Source organism: Dasypus novemcinctus, chromosome 17, assembly GCF_030445035.2.
Source record: "Dasypus novemcinctus isolate mDasNov1 chromosome 17, mDasNov1.1.hap2, whole genome shotgun sequence".
Classification (NCBI taxonomy): Eukaryota; Metazoa; Chordata; class Mammalia; order Cingulata; family Dasypodidae; genus Dasypus; species Dasypus novemcinctus.
Window position 1 is genome coordinate 90,241,040 of NC_080689.1, and position 18,240 is coordinate 90,259,279.

At 40.1% G+C, this 18,240-nt stretch overlaps 1 long non-coding RNA gene across 1 annotated transcript; it reads left to right on the forward strand.

Moving 5' to 3' along the window:
* The first annotated feature begins 7,490 nt into the window (after positions 1-7,490).
* On the forward strand, positions 7,491-17,792 carry LOC131274090 (uncharacterized). Its single transcript, XR_009181298.2, has 5 exons — positions 7,491-7,598; positions 10,651-10,844; positions 12,692-12,750; positions 17,199-17,257; positions 17,347-17,792. It is a non-coding gene; the product is annotated as an uncharacterized lncRNA (long non-coding RNA).
* The last annotated feature ends 448 nt before the right edge of the window (positions 17,793-18,240 follow it).

Consider the following 18,240-nt stretch of genomic DNA (forward strand, 5'->3'; position numbering starts at 1 on the left):
CTGGTTCCTAGGTATCGGTGGCCAACTTTGCTTCTCCAGGGTCTATTGTACCTTCTGAGTCCCGCAACACTCACCAGCAAAACCCCTCCTCCATCTGTCTCGGTGTACCCGGTGATTCTATATCCTGTGCTTTTATTGCAGATCCCACCACTGACAGCTACAAAGGCCTTAAGCTGGAGGCCCCAGCCTGAGCTTAGAAGAGCTGTAGATCATATGGTGTTTAGAGATGCCTCTGTGCTTATTCTCTTCTACCCATACCCAAATAAATTTTGGTAGAATTTAGTTAGATAAATTTAGATTGAGTTTTAGAGAAACATTTTATATTTAATGTTAGATATTACTATATTAATCAATATTTTCTCCTACAACTTGTGTTTCTTAATTTATCAAAAAAAAATTAAACATGTATTTAGATCAGCATGTTAAACAAAGTTAGAGCCAAATTAATTATAAAATTTGGTCTCCCTCCTGGCTCCCACCAAGGTCACTACTCTCTCATAGAATCCTCAATGTTTGATAGTTGAACAAGTAACTGAAAATTTAGTGCTTAACTTCTGTCCTCAGGACAATGTCTTCCAGATGTTTCATTTGCTGAAATCTGTTTACTCACCTGGAAGGGATTATGGCAATAACGTCACCCTTGGTCTAGAAGGATAACTTTGAATTCACCGTCTTTTTTACTTTCTTTTCAGTCTTGCTGGGGATAAAACCATGAGTCACATTTCCTTCCACAAAGACATTACCCCATTTTCACATAACACAAACTATTGTTCTCAAAAATGTTGAAGAGATTCTAATATTCTTTCCATAATGCCGCATGCTTTCCTCTAATAAATGGTTTTGTTTTCTTTAAACCATAGTAATTTCACTAAAATTTGCCTTATCTTTAGACCTTCTGTATCAATGCTCAGTGTGTAATTTTATTATGGAGCTTCAAATAAGTCTTTCCAGAAAAAATGGAGTCATAATTTTTAATAATTGCTGCAAGTATTTGCTTTTAATCTCTCATTCAAACACTGCAGTATTCATATATTGGCCTTTCTATGCTGATCTTAAACTTTTGACATTTTTTTCTCAAATCTTTTACATTATATTAAATTACTTTTAAGCAATTTCTTCTTTTTAACTTCTCTTTCTATTTAGGTATTACCTTTTCACTGTTTCTTCTAGTTTATATGTAAATCATGAAATGATTTTTTTCCCCATTTTTTTCTTATTCTTCCCTGATTTCTGTCCCTTCATTTTTGAGGTTTTTTTTCCCCCTATCTCATTGATGATGTTCCCTCATATACTGTTTCCTTTCATCAATGCTTTTACCTTCTTTTTGAGATAGTACATTTCACTACATAATGTACATCAAAAAGAAGAGCCTTACTTTGCCCTTATACCTGTACTGGAAATAACATCAATATTTTTTCTGTTGGTATTTCATATGATTTTTTAAAAATTTGTAGATAGAAACAAGATTCAAAATAGCTTTCCCAACAACACAGATCTGTCTCTGTCCAAATTTTCTTTGAAATTAAAAATATATATAACAGCTTTCTTCCCGATATTTCTGGGTTCTGTACTTCTACCACTCTTAAATATGGGTCTTCACTATCATTACCGCTGTTGCACCTGTCATTGTCTATTTGTTTCTGCATCTGACTAGTGAATATCTCCTTTGAATGTATGCTCTTGTCTTGATGTGGAACAGCTAAAACCACTTTGCCAAAATCTAGTCATTCCCTGAAAGATAAAGGTCTATATATTTCCAGAACCAACTATCTTTAAGGGTATTTTTTATTGTATGTCTTGAAATGTATTTCATTTCTGAATCACTTTGTTCGTATATATTTATATGCATTTTATTTCCACAATTATTAGATTTTGGTTTCTTATACTTATTTTATATTGAATTTTCTTTGTTCTGTATACATTATAGTCGAGTCATAAATTTCAGTATTATTTTCTTTTTATTTAGTTTTTAAGTTAATCTATTTTCAAACATATTTGGCTTTAGCAATGGCGATTCATTTTTAAATAACATTTTAATTTATATTGTTTTGATTCCTAATCACATAAGAAAAATGGTATGTATATCTGGACTACATATATAGCACCAAGTAGCTTTATAACTATCCTCAGGCACATACACCAACAACCCCCAAAGCAATCTATGTATTTTCCATGGTCCCCAAGGATTGTCCTTAATACCTGTCCTTGCTACATTAAAAGCACTATTTTAGAAATAACCTCTACAAATAAAAAACGTCATTTAAAATGGTTTACAGAATATTCAAATTTAGGACCACGTAAAAATATTTCAGCTATATCATATCATGATCTCATTATGAACACCTGAATACATACGCATTAACAAGAAAGATGCCATTCAAAATGATTAGAATGTTGGCCTCCTAAAATTAGCTAAAATTCCAGGACTTCAGAAATGCACTCCCAGACCTCCTGTACCCTGGGGGTGTTCTACTGCTCACTGAGTGGATGGTCATTGGTGGAAGTCATTTAACTCCATTAGCAGCTGCATGCCATCTACATAAATTGTAGCAACCTGTCTTTCCCTGAGATCAGGAACAAGATAAGGTAGTGAACTTTCATCACTGCTAATCATCATTGTCCTGAAGTTCTTGAGAGAGCCAACAGGCAAGAAAAAGAAATGAAAGGCATCCAAACTGGAAAGGAAGAAGTAAAGCTATTTCTATAAACACAGATGGCCTAATCTTTTACAAACAAAATCCCAAAGAATCCACAAGAATAGTAATGGCACTAATAAAGGCATTCAGCAAAATTGAAAGATACAAGATACACAATGCAAAGTCATTTTTGTTTCTATAATCCAGCATAGAACAATCTAAATGGAACTTTTTAAAACTTCCAATCAAATAGCCTCTAATGAATAAAATATCTAAAAATTTAACAAAAGGTGAAGCATTTATATACTGAAATTAGAAAACACTGCTGAGTGACACTGAAAACCTAATCAAATAGCAAGATGTCCATTGTTCATCGACTAACTATATTGTTCTGATGTCAATACTACGCAAAGGAAACTACAGATTAAATTCAAAATCAAAATTGAGTAGACTTTTTTTTACAGAAATGGAAAAGCTGGTCCTCAAATTCCCATGGAATCATTAAGTGGCTAAGCTAGCCAAGACAGTCTTGAAATAGTTTCACAATGTAAACACGCTTATCAAAATATCACTCAAATTTACCCTATGTAATATACAAAAAACTAGGAAAACCTGACCTATTCTTAAGGGAAAAGTCAATCAGTAGACACTGTTCTAAATTAACCACAGAAGGATTTATCAGACAAAATGGTTCTGTCTATGCTCAATGAGATTAAGGTACATTCTCTTTAATTATTTTGTCCTTTTTGTTTTTAAAGATGCATAGATCAGACAAAGTGTTACATTAAAAAATATAAGAGGCTCCCAAATACACTATTCCCCACCACCCCTACTCCTCCCACATCAACAACCTCTTTCATCAGCATGGAACATTCACTGCATTTGCTGTAAACATTTTGGAGCACTGCTAGGCCACAAGGGCTGCAGTTTACACTGTACAGCCTACACTCTCCCCCAGTCCATCCAGTGGGCCATGGCAGGACATACAATGTCCTCTATCTGTCCCCATAATACCATTCAGGTATTATGAATGAAATCCCAAAAATATCTGCATATCACAACTCTTCTTCCATCTCCCTGCCCTCAGCAACCCCTGTTGCCACTGTATTGACATAAAGGATACAATTTCTTCCAGTGCTAGAATCACAATAGTTCTAAAGTAGAATACCAGCAAATCCACTCCATTCCATACTCTCTTCCTCCATCTTGTGGGCCCCGGGATGGCAAATGTCCACTCCAAGTATAAACTGAGAGGGGGCTTACAGCCCACATGGCTGATGGACTGTATTATCCCATTTGCAGTTGTAGACTCTCTTGGTACCCTGGTGTGGTGGTTGGCTAGCCTCACCTCCCTTTTAGCTGACCTGGGTAAGTCCAATGAACTGGAAAGTAGGTATTGCTACTCTGCTGAGGCTCAGGGCCCAGCTGGCACATGGTCCAGAGACCCAAGCCTCCTGAGCACACACCAACCCCAGCCCCAACCACAGGTTCAGTGAACTTGACAGAAAAGGCGTGTGTAGAGAGGTCACATCTCCATCCAACTCCATCAAAGGGCATTCTCTTTCATTGAGTGGAAAGATAGGAGTTCTCAGCAGAGAAAAAGAAACAAAGAAAAGATGTAAATGACAACTTTTGATCTAAACATAAAGTTATAGAAAATTTTAAAAAATTCATTGAGCAATCCCAATTAGAGAAGACAAGTAAGGGATGAATGAATTGGTGAGATGGAATTTAGATGAGTAGAAATAATATAATCTGAGAAAAGAGAGCGAGTGAGAAAGAGAGAATTGATCCAAAACTTGAGCCTCATGATCTGTGGGGCAATACTAAAAGTTTTAATATTCATTTGAAAGACTGGGTTGAGCAGAAAGAGGCTGGTGCCAATAAAAAGGTAAGGGAAGAAATGACTGAACACTACTCTATGAAAGAGAGATCCAAGGGGCTCAAAATCTCACCCTGATACATCATAATCAAACTGCTGAAAACTAAAGATGAAGAAAAACATCTTGAAAGGAGTCAGAAAATTTGACAATTTATTTGTAGAAGAATAACAATTTGAAGGCCTTTGATTTCTCTTCAGAAAATATAGAGGCCACAAGAGAGTGAAAAAACATCATTAAAGGGCTAAAAGAAAAAACCCTCAACCAGGAATACTGCAGTCATCAAAAGTTGCTTAAGGTTTAAAGGCAAAATAAAGACAGAAGGAGAGGATGGAAAAACAAGTGAATTCATCACCTGATGACTTGCTCTACAAAGATGGGAAAGGAACTTCAGGCTAAATGGAAATAATTCAAGGAGGAAGCTTTCAACTTCAGGAATAAAAGATGTGGATCAGGAATGGTGAGTATCTGGGGAGAAAGAATAACTTTTTTCCAACTGTTAAATTGTTAAATATATGAATGAATTTTGAAAAATTATAAAAATACAAAATGTTTGCAGAAGTTATACCCTAGACTGGGAACTTAGAAGACCACTTCAGCAAAGAGGGGATTAAATGATTCCTATGGCTGTAAGGTGTCCACATTTTAGTTGGGTGGGTAAAACATTAATTCTTTTAGACTGTGATACCTGTATTATTCTCAGAGCAACCACTAAAAAAGAATTCCAAAGGAATTCCAGAAAAATTGTATAACCCAAATGGTCTTTTTTCTAAGAGATAGGAATAAAGTAGCTAAAACATCAGTATACAAGTTATTAAGTGAAAAATAACTCTCTTGGACAAATACCTACAAGCAGGATTGCTGGGTCCAATGGTAACTCCATTTCTCCTAGCCTGTCCTTCCCCCCACCATAGTCACCTCCACCACAACAGGACTGGTGCCTTCTGCTCTTTAGATCTGAGTGGCTCTCCCCAGTCCCCCAGGGGATAAGGTGGGGGATTCACAGGCCCTAACCCCAAAGATGCCACCTTCAGCAGGCGCCAAAGCATCTGAGCCCAATGGTTCACCTGTTTCTGCTGTCAGCTCGAGGGCACCCTGTCCCATGTGGATGCCAACTTTGCTGATGCCAGAGTAGAGGATGGTGGCTGTGTCTCCCAATGGGTCCTGTCTCCCTTGTGACAAACTCCATCTTCCAGCATCAGAAAGTCCAGACTTGCCAGAGGAGCCAGGGGGCTGAGCCACAGCTTTTGATGTGCCTTCATCCTGCACATATTTGGCTAAGGAGCAGCTAAGGAGCAGTCAGAAGTCAGAGACAGGTTCCTATGGCACTGGGAGTGCATCTATTCTGGGGGTCAGTGGATGGTTCTCTTCCTTCCTCCCCAGGCCTGGGTTCTGATGAGAAACCTCCACTCTCAAAGCTCAGAAAGCACCTCCCTCCAGAACTTCCAGACCACTCCTGTGACCTCATGCACCAAAGCAAGCACCTTCACAAGCTCATACACCTGCTTCCCACCGCTGCAGAGGGAGTGGTGTTCAGCCCCAGCCCCCTCCAGGCTGCCCCAGAGGTCCACAAGGAAGGTAAGTCAGAATGGCCATTGGTCTAGTTGGTCAGCTTTTGTGGTACCCCAGAGGAAGATCCAGAGAGAAAGGGGTTTCGATGTGATCTCTGGGGTAAAATAGATTCAAGGAATTCAAGGAATTGCTTAATCAGATCCAGTCACCATAAAGGCGACATTCCTCAGCTGCCACAGAAGCAAGGGAACCCTCTGATGTTTCACCCTCAGGCAATGAAGTCACTATTCTGATTCTAGACTTGGAAAAGAAAGCAGCACTTCACAGTCAACAATGCACTGGGGGTGGAGGAAGACTGAGTCCAGCTTAGACAGGCAACACCATGCAAACTTCCAGTCTAACTGCCTTGTAGTTAATCCTGTATCTATTTATGGAATCAACATCATGAATTCACACCAAAATATCCACTTCGTCTGCCAGCCCACTTCAAGAGGGTTCACTGCAAATCTTGCATTTTCACATCTGTAACTCTATCTTTTGAATACTCAGAAGGTAGATGGGGTGAGATACAAAAAAGGACTGGATGGTCAGTTGAATCCCAAGGCTGTCGTGAGTTTACTGAATAGAACTGGTCATCTTTTGCATTTTATGTAGTGGGCTCTTGATGTGTTCCTTTCTGAAAGCTCACTATTGTCCTCATTGTCTACATATCTGCTGTTGTCATTGCTCCTAAAAAGAGATAATGCCTTGTGAAAACTCATGGTGGAAGCATCATTCTCTCTTGTGAGACTGGGTTGGGTTAATTGATACAACATGAAGAGGGCTTTGGTTGAGATCTGGCTGACCTAGATATGTAAGAATTTCTGGGGTCCTCTGAGGGATACTGGCCTTCATGGAGTATGGGGGTGAAAACCCCCTCTTCATGGAGGGCCATCTTTCTTCTCTAAGTCTAGTGGGGACTCTTGATGCAGGAACATGAAGCATTTCTGAGAACAGGGCTGTGTGTTTGTTCTCCCTTGGGGATTTGAGATTACTCTCAGCAGGATTGGGTTCTCTAAGGATGTGGACATCTCAGAGTACAAATGATTCACCATGTCCCCTCTCTGTAAATCTTAAATCATAATTTCTGCAGTGAGTTCAGAATGAGCAGGAGTATGAAAATGCATTCAACATCACTAGTGATCAGTAAAATACATATCAGAACCACAAAGTCTCACGCCCATATCTTCCAGAAAAGGTACTCTTAGGATGAGAAAGACTTCAGCAGGGACGGTACGGACTCCACACTAAGAGAGTTGTTCAAATATTTAGTCAGGGAGATAATTGGGAACAGGGAGACTTCATTCATTAACTCACCAAACCTCAGTCAGGTGGGTGACTTTGCCAGTTGATGAGCATTAACTGTTCTTTCAGAGTAGTTCAGTTAAAGGTGAAACTAATTCTTTGCATAGCTGTTATCTGGCAGTTGGTCTGGAATGTCTTAGGTTCTGAGCCAGTAGAGGAGCCAAGCAGACCACTGGTCACTTGGGATGGTAGTCCAACCCCCAGGAAGACTCACATGAGACAGAAGGTATTGTGAAGATGCTGGGGGAAGAGGGCCAAATATTTGAACATCCTTGATACTTCAGAAGGCCTTTATGTGGGGGAAACTACCTCATATTTTGCATCAAGGATGGAAATGTAGAGACAGGAGGCTGGGTCAGGATAGGTACTCTTCTTGTGGGTGAGCCACCTCCTCCAGGGCATCAATTCTTCCCCTCAGGAACTTTGGAGCAAGAGGATTTTTCAAAGGAACTGTTTCAGTACACCATGGTTGACATGTCACATAACACATATTTGTTGGCTTAAAGGAGTTTATTGTCTCACAGTTTTGGAGGCAGTGATGCCAAGATTAGACTCAGTAAGGTCTGTGCCCTCAGTGCTTGCTTCTGCCTTTCCTCGCCACGATCCAGGGCAACACTGGGGTTATGGAGGTGAGGATTTCTTGCCCCCCCCCCCCCCGTTTCCCCAGAATAGTCACACTAATATACAGACTCAGGCTCCAGGGTAGGTCACCATCTAGAATGCCTCTCCTTTACTTCCTTTCCCTGACGACTTGGGGCCATCTGGCTCTCTAGCAGGCCTGTTTTCAAGTGTTTCAGGGTTTGGTTTGGGTTTCTAACCCCATTATTTGTAGTGCCCTCCTAAGGGGTTGGTAATAAACTTTCCTGAAAACAGTAACAACAACAACAACAACAACAAAAGACGCCTTGGCTGCCTTTAATTCACAACTGTTGTGAAGTAGTTTCCAATATTCCATGCTCTGGTCTTCCAGACAGATATTTTAGTATTTCACACTCAGTTTGGGCCTAGTCCTTTGGCAGAAGTTTTTAGCACAACATAAGAACAGTGTGCACACTTCACTATTATTGTGCCCCCAGTTTATCCAGTCTGCCTTTGGTGTCCATAAATATCTGTCTGGGAGCGTAGAAAAAGGTCATAACTCCACTGTGGGTATTGCTCTTGGAATTTAGGATGACTTTTGTCTCACAATACTTATACATTACAGTTATGAATTACCATATGAAGAAAAGTAACTGAGCAAACAGGTGAATAATAAGAAAAAGAGCACTAGATATATCAATAAATTAATATGGATTGTGTCTCTAATTTGAGCCAGGACCATTACTTAATTCTGAGGACAGCCGATGAGGCCAATGGTACTAGCTCAGTATTTCAGATCTGGAAATGAGACACAGACAATTGAGTAAATTTCCCAGCTGACATGAAGCAGAGTCAGGAATCAGCCCTGAACATGTAATTCCAAAGTCCACGTTCCCAATCACATTCATCTTCTGGCCTTGAACATAACAGCTGCTGTCAAAAACATGCTGGGTAAGGCATTAGAAAAGCAATTCAAGGCAAGTGTTCAGAAGAACATTCGACCTTTTGACTTTTACAGGTGTCATTAGCACTCAAAATAGTTATTTCTCTATGCAACTTAAACATACTATTTAAGAAACTTCAGATGGCATAGCAAAGAGAATCAAAATCACAAGCTCACCGCTGAAAAAATACCAAAGCTAATTTTTTTTTTTTTTTTAACGTACTGGGGTTGGGGATTAAACCTGAGACCTCATGTATGTGGAAAGCCAGTGCTTAACCACTGAACCACATCGGTTCCCCTGAGTTGGTTTCTTTTGTTTGATTGTTGGTTGGTTGGTTGGTTTTGTTTTTGTTTTTTTTTTCAGAGGCACCGGGAACCAAACCTAGGACCTCCCATGTGGGAAGCAGGTGTTCAACTGCTTGAGCCACATCCATACTCCAATGCTAATATTTGAAAGTATTTCTTCTCTGGTCTTTGACCATTAAAACATACACACACACACACACACAAGATAAAGAACTCAGTTAACTATCTAACCTGAAAGACAATACAGAATACTGAATACCCCAAATACACTACAACTACAAACAACTTCTCAAGTCTTCTTTAAAGCCCCTTGCCTGGAAATACAAAGATGGGACATGATTTGGATTGCTACCTGAATCTGTGCTCCCCTAATTGCAACCCTAAGACCCTAAATAAGTGCCTTTGTTGCCTTGCAGCTTAGTTTATTTCTCAGTTGACATTACATAGTGTTAGAAACAGGATTCTAAGTTCTACCAACCTGACTCTGGAGCTACTGTTGGATTTAAGCATGGTAAAGGCAAAAGCCCCTTCAGCTCTGCCATCTCCCCCAAAGCCCTGAGTTCCTGTCTGTGAGTCCTCTTGGTTCTGAACATGCCTCTTTTTGGTTGAGGTTCTAGACCTTTTAGGGGTGACTTTTGAACTTTGGCATTTTGACAGAACAGCAGTCCTGTTTGTTTACTTGAACATTTTTCTTCTGGTTTGGCCTGGTGATAGAAGGCCTTTCTGTTGGCCTTTTTTTTTTTTTTTTTTTTTTTTTGTATATAGGGAGAACTTATTTGTTTGGCAATTACTTGAATGGGACTTTTAAAATTCAACTTTGATAATGAGCTCTTTTAAGTGGGGGATACCTCCCTAACAATCAATTTGGCTTTTGTGAGCAAGCAAATTATTTTTGGTCAGCACAGGATGGGCACTTAAACACTATTAGAATGTGTACCACCTTTTAAAGAGAGGCCTTGGCCTGATGGAGGAACCACCTAGTGACAGGGCAGATGAGGAGACCCCATCTAATTCCAAGGTAAGGTTGCCTTTCTTTGTCTGAGAAAAAATTGTCACTTTACTTATTCCTTTCATTTTCAATTGAGTTCAGATATGAAAATTCTGACCGTGTACATTATAGATGACATATACAATTTCCTTACTTAAGGAGTATTCTATTACTGTGTCAAGTTGTTATTTACAAATAGCAAGAGCAGGGAATCAAGTATATGGGCTTTTTAATTGGCAGCATTTTTTCCTTCTAAGAGTAAGAATTTTTTGTGCCAACCAAAATAGACATGAGAGATGCATTAGCTAGGAAAAGTTTGTATCTTTCCATGTGTGTCTGCTACAATTACTTATGGGACCTTTCACTCAACCACTGTTTCCCATCTGTACCAAAAGTGCAAAAGATCTGTGTCAACACTACACAGCATGATCTGATCCTGAGTTTTCTTTAATATAATTACAGGTGGCCTCAGGTATAAGAGAAAATGGTATGCATTTTTGAACTTCAGAAAAAATCTAGATAATTAAAAAACCAGGGTGGAGCTGATGTAGCCCAGTGGTTGAACACCTGCTTTCCATGTATGAGATTCTGGGCTCAATTCCCAGGGACCGTGCGCTTGCTTTACTCTGAAGAACCACCCTGATTCCAGCTTCCAGGTGAGAATGAGAAATGGGGATATGATTATTTTCTGGGTTAAGTGATGGCCATCTGTGTTCCCTTTAGGTGGTGAGGGTTTGTGTACCAGGGCTGGAGATATCTATGTTAGAGTCTTTGAGATGAGATTGTGAAGGTGAGGGTGGAGAAGCTATTTCCCATCTATATAGCACAATTGCCAGTGTCAACTTCTCAAAAAAACCACTACTACACCCTTTACATATATTTACTCATTCAACCTTCAACACAACCATACTATGACTGTTTATTCCCACTCTTCTGAAGAAGAACGGAGGTGCAGAGACAATTAGCCTACAATTTCAAACATGAGTGTCCCTGATCCTGATGCTGTAGCCATAATCTAGCCCCATCACTTGGCCATGCGATGATTCTACACCATGCCAGCACAGGAAACTGACTGCAGACTGTGAATTGACATAGGGTGAAATGCACATAGAAAGTCCACATGCCTTTTCAGCTCAGATTCTGAATGACTGGAAGCACAATCTGGTTTACCTAAGTCAGTCCTCCACACTACAGCCCAAACAGATAGGAAGTGGGAGATGTTAGCGTATTTCATAACATCAGCATCTTGAGTCCTAGAAATGCTCGGCACTGTTTGCTGCATGCCTTAGGGACAGTGACCAATAAGAATTCAAGTTACCATTTGGCTATTGATCTGGTGTATATTATCCTTGCTGCAACTTTTATAACTGCATTAGAGCCTTAGCACTCAACTCATGTCTCCCCTTAATAATGAGCTATCAAATTGGTGCCTGGATAGTATAAAGATGGACATCCATCACATTCAATGAATAAGCATTCAAGGTATAGAAAAGGAAGACTGGAAGGAAAAATACTACATGATTTATAGTGGTCAATTTTTAAGTGGCAGTATTTAAATATCTTCAAATCTTCTATAACTGAGTATCTTTATGATAAAGGATTAAAAAAACATAAAACAGAATGTTTTGCCTAGACTTGAATCCAGTCCCACAATAAAGTTATAAATAAAATGTCTTTAAAACAATTACCCTATTATTAAACTTTAGAAAGCTAATAAAATGCTCATGTACAAATAACAGCAAAATCCTGCAGAAACAGGTGCTGGACATTGTATGTCCTACCATGGCCCACTGAGTGGACTGGGGGAGAGTGTAAACTACAATGTAAACCATTATCCATGTGGTGCAGCAGTGCTCCAAAATGTTTTCACCAAATGCAATGAATGTCCCATGATGATGAAAAAGGTTGTTGATGTGGGAGGAGTGGGGTGAGGGGGGTAGGGGGTAAATGGGGACCTCTTATATTTTTTGAATGTAACATTTTTTTAAAAATAGAGAAAAAAATCCTATACAAAAGATGAAAAATGGGAAGCAGGTATAGCTCAGTTGTTGAGTGCCTGCCTCCCATGAATGAGGTTCAGAGTTAAATCCCTGGTACCTCTTTTAAAAAAAAAAAAAAGAGAGAGATGACATATGTGGAACCATGGATACTGATGATTTTGTAACAGGACAAGGTGATAGTAGCATTTTAGTAGGACTTCAAAATGGCAGGAGGAATGATAATCCATCATTGAACAATGACATGTATTTGGTAACTTTTTTAGATTATTTCACATTGCTTTGGGATGTCATTAGCTACAAAGTCAAGGACTGCATCCCATTTTATTCCTCCACCTCCATTTTGCTATCCTTTTTCCACTCATCAGCAGCTCACACTATCCTTGTTAAATACCTGCTCCATATTACTCTAACCCTTTGTCCATGTCAAGCAAAACTTCAGAGTACTCCAAGGGCAACACCTCCAATGTACTGACTATTACTCTTTATCCTCCTCACTCCCCCAGAGGGCCTGCTAAAATACCTGGGAGCCAGGGCAGTAGAGGAAGTCCCACCTAATTCCAAGGTTAGTTTCCCTTTAGAACCATTGCTTTCTGTATTTTTCTTTTTCCATTCAATTAAAGCTGACCATTACTTTACAGATGATATGTACAATTTCCTTGGTGGGGACTGTGTTCACTTGGCATCTGTTTTGACCTGCCGATCTCTGTTTCAAAAGGACAACCACGAATGGAAGCATTCGATTATAAAAGGACGTTTATCCTTAGCAGCCATATCTTCTTCTTGGATTAAGAATTTTTTAAATGCCAACCAAAATGGAGAGATACATCACACAGGAAAAGCTCATGCCTTCTCCTCAGGTGTCCCCTCACTTGCTTTTTGGTTTCCTTGACTTGACCCTCTTTCCCATCTGGTTTTCTAAAGCCTTCTACAAACACAACATAGCAAGTTGTGATCGTTATAGTGTTTTCTTTTCTGCAACTGCAGGTGGCTCCAAGAGCAAGCAACAATAGTATGTATTCTCTCATCACACAATTGCTGAGGAAAAATCTAGATGATGATCAATGAATATTCCTTGTTGGCTTTGTCTAGAGAACCTCTCCACAGAAAGAAGCTTCCTGATGTGTGTGTGTATGATTCTCAAGGTGCATGTGTGAGAACGTGTGTCCATTTGTGTGTTTTCCTAGATTTCTCTAACACTAAAAAGTTGCTAATGTCAGCTTTCTGTTTAAAAAATGCCAGCTTCATTTCTTCATGGGTATATGTCAAAATTGTATCAAGTTCTATCCTTTAAATATGTTTAGTTTATTGTATGTCAAATATACCTCAGTAAACCAGGAGAATACCCCATTACCCTTCAGGAAAATGTTCACAGAACTGTAAATGGATAAAATTGTGGGAAACGGACTTGGCCCAGTGGTTAGGGCGTCCGTCTACCACAGGGGAGGTCTGCGGTTCAAACCTCAGGCCTCCTTGACCCGTGTGGAGCTGGCCCATGCGCAGTGCTGATGCGCGCAAGGAGTGCCGCGCCACGCAGGGGTGTCTCCCGTGTAGGGGAGCCCCTCGCGCAAGGAGTGCAACCGTAAGGAAAGCCGCCCAGCGCAAAAGAAAAGTGCAGCCTGCCCACGAATGACACCGCCCACACTTCCCGTGCCACTGATGACAACAGAAGCGGACAAAGAAACAAAACGCAGCAAATAGACACAGAGAACAGACAACCGGGCAAGGGGGGGAATTAAATAAATAAATCTTTTTTAAAAAAAAAAAAGATTACAAAAATTGTATTAGAGAACACCTCTTACTAAGACTTCATAATAAGTCTTCATTTAGTAATAAATCTCACCTCTTAGTAAGCCTTTAAAGTCTGATCATGGCATTTTGATTGGTCATGATAAAAGAAAAGCAGCCATATCTGACTTTTTCAAAACATATGAGATACGGAAGGATTGAGAGGTGAATGAATTTTCGAGTTTCACATCTAGAGAATAGGAAACCATATTCTGGAGATATTAAGTGCTTTGACTCCAAATTCTATACACTTTGTTCACATCTCTTTAGCATGGCGGGATCTCGAATTGTCTATGAGTTTGGAACATTCATGATTTCAATTCTTATTACTGAGCACCACACCTTCAGGGCATCTGCAGCACAACGTAGCATTATCCATTTTTCAAAAGCGCAACAGCCATTTGTGCTAGTAGCTATGGCATGGATGATGCAGAAAGAACATTTCCATCCTCACAATACACTTTCCCGGGCAGCAGCTCTGAGCCTGCCATTGGTCTTTTCATTGAACTCATCTAATACAGAGTATTTCCAGAACAGTCAGAATTTCAGGGTGATAAGTTTGGACATAAGAGCTTTAATGATCCATCAAAATGGGGAAAGTAAATAGTTAAAAGGGGATTCTTTCTCCACCTCGCTCATTTGCAAACCATTTATAATGTCTTATTGAAGGCCTCTGACTCCACAGAGTCCAGAGATGGTCTAAGAACCTGTGGTGATCTTGGGTAGTCAGAAAGCCATCAAGTGGAGAAGGAAGGGATGGGTGTGCCACATTCTCTAAAAACTTTCTTGTAGATGTTTGTGTTCCTAAAGATTGGTTTGTGGATCAGAGGTATGACTCCACCAGCAGTGATGAAAATGACAATCCAGATAGGTAATATCACTCAAGATAGGATCCAATGTGAGTGGGTTATCAGGAACAGTCTAGTAACACTGCTACTTTAGCAACTGAAGAAGGGACTGTGAAATCAGAGAGTAATGGAAATATACATGGAGGTCTGCTTTATTCTTTCCATATTTAATAACAATAGTAAGAAGTATTATCATCATGTTCTTTGAGTGTACTGTGTTTGCAATCATCTTTCCTTGCTATGCTATTTAAGATTCACTTTCCCATAAGACCAATCCTCAAAGCCTTTGTTTTTCCTTGCTTAGCAGCTCTTGGGAATAAAGCACAAGAGAGTGTAGATGAGGTTTTGGTGTTGACCTACAATGGAGGGGATCTGGCAGGACACAAGCTCTCCCAGACTATCAACTAGACTTGGGACAAAGTTCTTCTACTGGGTGCCAGGTGGTGGTTGAGAATTAGGTCTTCTCCCTCTGTAGTTACCGGTCTGGTAGCACTTCATTAATGTTTTATCCTTTCTGACATAAAGAACATGTGCTCTGAGCTGACTACACATGCACCTGGGTGCTGGAAAGGTATCAAAGGAAACATATCCTTGAACATCCTTCTATTCTCTACTGCTCACACAAATCCAAAATCCTGGGATTAGATTAAAACCTGAAATTGCTCCCATTTGAGAGGTTCATGTACAACTCTTTCTCCAACACATTCCAAAGCCTGGCTGGGTTTCTGGAGGCCTTGTGTGAATGGCCTGCCAGGCTTGCTTCACATACTGGCTCTTGCTGTCTTGGAGAGTCTCTGGGAAGCAGGGCCAAGGGTTCCCTGCTCCTCTCAGATTATTCCCATATTACACTGCCACCCTCTTCAGTAAATCAATTGATCAATTAACCAATCCATTTTAAACCAGGGAGCAACTCTCAGACGCATGGAATTGAATCATGTCCTGCGGGTGATAGTGACCGTTAATCCTATAAATCAAGTGATTATCCTGAGACTGGTATGACCTTAGGTTCATGGAAGACACTTTGTCCTCACAGCATCCCTATAAGTTTCTGAACTGATTGGAGGGGTTGACTGTAAGGTTAGAGGTAAAGTAACTTGTCTGTATTCAGTTAGTCTGAAAGTGATATAATAGGGGATCGACAGGCCACTTAAATAAGTGGAATATTTTGGGAATTCGTCAAACCACTGACGTACTAGCACTGATGGGTGCCTGGACAAGACTGAGGAAAGGTACATGGAGGGGCATGACTGTCGAGTGGGGAACAGGGCAGAGTTGACTGGCTAGAACACAAGACCTGATTCAACTCCATGCTTCTGATAGTTGCTCCCTGGTTAGAGTGGATTGGTTAATTGACTAATTGATATTTTGGAGAGGGTGGCAGCATAATATGGGAATAATATGTGCACAGGGATTGTTCTCCAGTGTTCCTGTATCATAGAACAATATGATTGGTGAAAGTTGACAAGGAGAAAGCAAATGGGCAGTAATACAGAGAGAAAAGAGGCAGAGAGGTAGTGAAGGTGGTAAAAAGGAGAAGAAAGACAACATCATGTATAGAAAGACATGGAGAGTATCTGCCTTCTTAGAGGAACTAGAGGATACAGTCATTCCTCACTGGCCACAGGTATAGTATTTGAGAGCTGGGAAAGGGACTCTGGAATCTTAGACCCACTCTTTCACAGCCAAGGTGAAGTGACTGAGGCCCTAGGAGAGGAGTGTGGTGGTGAGGACAGAATTGTGTCCTGGGATAAGACCACACCCTGACATAACCAACAGGAGCTTGAGTTCTGCCCTCAACCCTAACTTTCCCATTTTCTTTCACAAGGTTGATAGATCACCATTACTGCCCGGGTTACCAGGAGGCTTACTTCACAGCTTCTGAAGTATCAGATACAGAGAACAACAATTTGCATGTAATTTCCTTCCTCTTTCTGTCTTTTTTGTAATCTCTCCCTTTCTTATTCATAAGCTCCTCTTTATAGCTTTTCTCCATTCTATCTGTTCCTTATTTTATGATTCTTATCCTGAAGGAAGTGGTCTCATCCAGGAAGTTGAGGTCATGGGAACAACAATGTCTATAAATTTCTCCCATCCTCTTTACCTCTTTTCTTAGCATTGCCCTGGTTTTAACATATGTGCATCACTGAATCAGCTTGCACAAGCCTGAATGGCCCAGGCAGGGAACTGGGCTGGTTGTCAAAAGCTTTGGGCCACACCCAGTGGAAGGAGCACCTGTGAAGTTAGTTCTGGGGTGGGCTTTCCCCTTGCAGGGTGTTCCTGCACATGTGCACATGGTCATCAAGTGGGTTCCTTTCCTTGCAGCTGTCTACACTGTTCAAGGAAGAGAAGTGTCTTTTCATAAATTCTCTTTTCCTAGAATACACTGAAGACACTGAAGAAATGAATGAAAAGACAGGAAGAAGAGGAAGAGGAAATGTGAGTGTGGAGTGGATAGGATAAAGAGAAGAAGGGAAACAAGTTCACGTGCATTCCATTGCTTTCCTAACCTTCTTTTGGCACTTTAGGAAAATCAGCAAAACTGAGGAGAAACTGAGGTTTCCAGCATTCTGTGTGAACATGGAGGTAGAAACAAGAACTGGCTGGTCAAAGTAAATGCAGACAATTAATGATCCGAGGTGTCTTCTGGCTCCTGTTACCCACTCCAGAAAAACTCCTCCCTCCATCTCTATGCCTCCCCAGTGATCCCCACTACTGACAGCACAAAGACCTTGAGATGGGGGCCTCAGCCTGAGTCTCAGAGGATCTGGAGACGATATGATGTTTGGAGCCTGAGAGGGGATATAATACCAAAGAAATGGAGATGCCTCAGTGCTCAGCCCCTTTTACCCAATTCCCTAATCAGCCAATTGAGGGAAAGTTTATTTTTCATTTTCAAAGACTTACACTGAATTTCAAAAATAGGTTTGACATGTAATTTTAGATGTTAATACATTAAACAATATCTCTCCAACTACTTGTTTTTCTTCATCCTTATGAATAAAATAAATACATAGATAGATATGCACCCTAAACAAAGTTAGAGTGAATGAATGGACCAATAACTGTAAATGTAAGACTTAACATCTGTCCTCCTACCAATGTCTTCCTGAAATCTGTTCCCTCACCTGAAAGGGATCATGGGAACAATATTACCCAACTTCAAGCCAGTGAAGTTGGATTTCAATGCTGTTTACACTTTCATGTCAGTTTTGCTGTTTATAGCACCATGATTCACATTTCTTTCCACAAATATATTACCCCATTTTCTTCTGGCACAAAGTATTATCAAAACTGATGATGAGATGCTAATGTTCTTTTCATAATGCACTTGCTTTACTCTAATGCACAAAAGACTTCATTCTTCCTTTCCACCCTAGTAATTTTAGCTAGAATATGTCTTGCTATTAGTCATTCTGAGT